Genomic DNA, 3,664 nt, shown 5'->3' on the forward strand with positions numbered 1-3,664 from the left:
AACGAATGTGTTCAATAGTTTGCTTTATGGACAAGCTCATGACATTGAGTCAGAGTGTTATGACTATAAGATACCTAGAATTTAGAGCCAGAGGGAATCTTAGATGTTATCTCTGTAGCATTTTGGCACTAGGTGATACATGTTTTCACAAAGTGATAGCATCTTATTCAACTCTACTTTGTAACTTTTAACCCCCCCCCCCCACATAACTAACTCCAAATCTAAAAGTTCAATTGAGCTGAAGGAAGAAAATGTTACTGTATTATTAGAAACTATGCCATATCACACATTTGGTCCCTCTTAGTTTTCCTGCACTTTGCCATGCACATAATAAATGTCTTTTAGCTAGCCTCTATTTAAAAATTACTAAAAGAGGCCCTGTAATGTTTCTGTATTTAGAGGAGGAATGGAATTACATAAGTAGAGAAACCTTGTCCTTGAGAGCTGGGATATTTTGTAGGTGCAGAAACTCAGGCCTCAAAATGAAATGATTTGTCCAAGGTGATATATCTAGTGTTTTATTTATGTCAGCTCTCTCTCTCTCTTTTAAAATGACTACATAGTAGTTTATTGCAAAATTCCAGGTAAAAGTTGATCAGGTCAGGAAAGGGGGAAGGTAGATTTGGGAGTGCTAAATATTGTGGAGTGTCTTTTTTTTTAAAATAGCTTTTTATTTACAAGTTATATGCATGGGTAATTTTACAGCATTGACAATTGCCAAACCTTTTGTTCCAATTTTTCCCCTTTTTCCCCCCACCCCCTCCCCTAGATGGCAGGTTGACCAATACATGTTAAATATGTTAAAGTATAAATTAAATACAAAATAAGTATACATGATCAAACCATTATTTTGCTGTACAAAAAGAATTGGGCTCTGAAAAGTGTACAATTAGCCTGTGAAGGAAATCAAAAATGCAGACAGACAAAAATATAGGGATTGGGAATTCTATGTAATAATGGTTCTTAGTCATTTCCCAGAGTTCTTTTGCTGGGTGTAGCTGGTTCAGCTCATTACTGCTCCATTGGTTCATCTCATTGCTGAAGAGGGCCACGTCCATCAGAATTGATCATCTTATAGTATTGTTGTTGAAGTATATAATGTCCTCCTGGTCTCACTCATTTCACTCAGCATTAGTTCATGTTAAGTCTCTCCAGGCCTTTCTGAAATCATCCTGTTGGTCATTTCTTGCAGAACAATAATATTCCATAATATTCATATACCACAATTTATTCAGTCATTCTCCAATTGATGGGCATCCACTCAGTTTCCAGTTTCTGGACACTACAAAGAGGTCTGCCACAAACATTCTTGTATATATCTATGTCATCTCTTTTGTATTCTGCCTTTGGGCCCACTGGCTATGAACACTTAGGTATTATGACCATACTACCATATTCTAAACTTCCACCAGGAACCTTTCCCTCCAGGAAAAAAAAAAGAATTAGGAGATTTTGTATGATCCTCTAATTATGGAAGGGAGTTTGATGGAAACGGAGGGATAAGGTGGAATGCAGAGACACCCAAGTATCTATAAGATTTTCTGTATTATCTGTCTATATGCCAGGATTAGCCAATTCACTAAGCATTTACTAAGTTCCTATAATTTTCCAAACACTCTGATAATGTCAGATACGGAGATTTAAAACTAAACCATTCTTACCCTCAAGGAAGTTATATTCAACCAATGGGGAAAACATGTACATAAATAAATTAATATTTATATACGCAATATACAAATGTGATATATGCATGAATGAATGATAAATGTGTATATATATGTATATGCATATATATATATGCACATTAATACATAGGTAGATATTTACTTACCCAAAGTGTATGTATATGTATGTGTGTGTGTTTGGAATAATAGTCTAGATCTATGATTTCATCATTATGGTGAACTTACAAAATAGAAATAATTTCCTAAGGAAGTAAAAGGTTAAATGGCTTGACCATGGTCACAGAGATAGTATGTGTCAGATCTTCTTATTGATTTCAAGACCAATCCTTTATGTACTTTTCCATATTATTTGTGAGATACAAAATATATTTAGAGTAAATCTAAGGAAATAGTCAAAGAATATAAATATTCATTTCTCAAGAAAAGAAATCTAGGCTATCAATAAACATAGGCAAGAATGTTCCAAATCACTAATGATTAGAGAAATACAAATGAAAGAAACTATAGTTCTACCTCATATTCGTCAAAGTTGACAAAAAATAAAAAATGATAAATGATGGAGTGACTACAGAAAAAATAAAGAGCAGAATAGATAGAAAAAACATTTCATTGAACATTGTAAACAAAACTTTGATATACTGAAGAATTCAGCTTAATGCAATAACTAACCATCCAGCCATTCAGATGCTACTATTCTGATGGCAGAAAGTGAAGACCTTGTTTAAAGGTCCATATAGTCAAAGCTATGTTTTTTTTCCCATTAGCAATGTATGGCTGTGAGAGATGGACTATAAGGAAAACTGAGCATCGAAGAATCACTGCCTTTAAATTGTGGTGCTGGAGAAAACTTCTGAGAGTCCCTTGGACAGCAAGAAGACCAAATCAGTCAATACTTAAGTCAGACTATTCACTGGGATTGTAAATACTGAAACTGAACCAAATACTTTGGCCACACAATGAGAAGCTAGGCTTTATTGGAAAAGACCTTTATTTTTAGGAAAGATTGAAGGCAAAAGGAAAATCAAATAGCAGATGATGAGATGAAAGATAGTGGGAAATAATGAATATGAAATTTAACAGACTTTGTGAGAAAGAATTAAAAGTTGTTTTCTCCCTTTATGGAGTGCTAAGAAATTCCTCTTCTGTGTGGCTCCCTGATGGACACAGAGATCTGGTACCAAAATAGTTGGCATTTCTTTCTGTCAAGAAGGGTTATGATTTCTAAAATCTCTACTGCCCCCTGGCAACTTTCTATCTCTCTCTACAGGTGCTTCTTCTATGTTACATTGTTGCTTATATTCTTCTGTCAATTCTGGTGATTGGATGGATCTCTAATGGGAATCCTTCATAGAACCTAATGATCTTTTGCATTCACCTGACCACCCCTTGGACAGTTCCATCTCCAGGTACTTACTTATTCACCTAAAATCTGTGAAAAGCAAACATGAAAGAAACAAAGGCATCATCTGCTCAGGGTAGTCAGGTTGGGGAATGCAGCTACTATTATCCTATTTTGCTGCTCACAGTAGTTTTGTATCACTTTGCATCACAAATGATTGGTTCTTCCAGTATCGCAGTCAGAACACCTTTCATCATCACAATGTATCCATGTTCAGAAACCAGTCCTGTTTTACATATTAGAGTAGAATCCAGTAGGATATCTGTGCATGCCTTTTAAAATCCACTAAGAAGGGCAAATTTAAGAATGTTTTAAAAATTGAATTCTCTTTGGTTAGTCCTTCCATTATACAAAAAAGTGGGTAATTATCCAAATATCCAAGAGCTTAGTTAGCATCATATAGACAAAATACCTTAAAGACTAAGTGATTTTCCCCTTACTTTTTAATCTCAATGTTATAGGGTTATTCAAACACATTTTTGGGCACATATGATGTGAGAAAATTAATATTAGCAAAGTGTTTTTCAGACTAACTAGAGTGATGGAGTGATATACTGCAAAGAACCTGGAATTTATAGTC

The sequence above is a fragment of the Sarcophilus harrisii genome, chromosome 2, assembly GCF_902635505.1.
Source record: "Sarcophilus harrisii chromosome 2, mSarHar1.11, whole genome shotgun sequence".
Classification (NCBI taxonomy): Eukaryota; Metazoa; Chordata; class Mammalia; order Dasyuromorphia; family Dasyuridae; genus Sarcophilus; species Sarcophilus harrisii.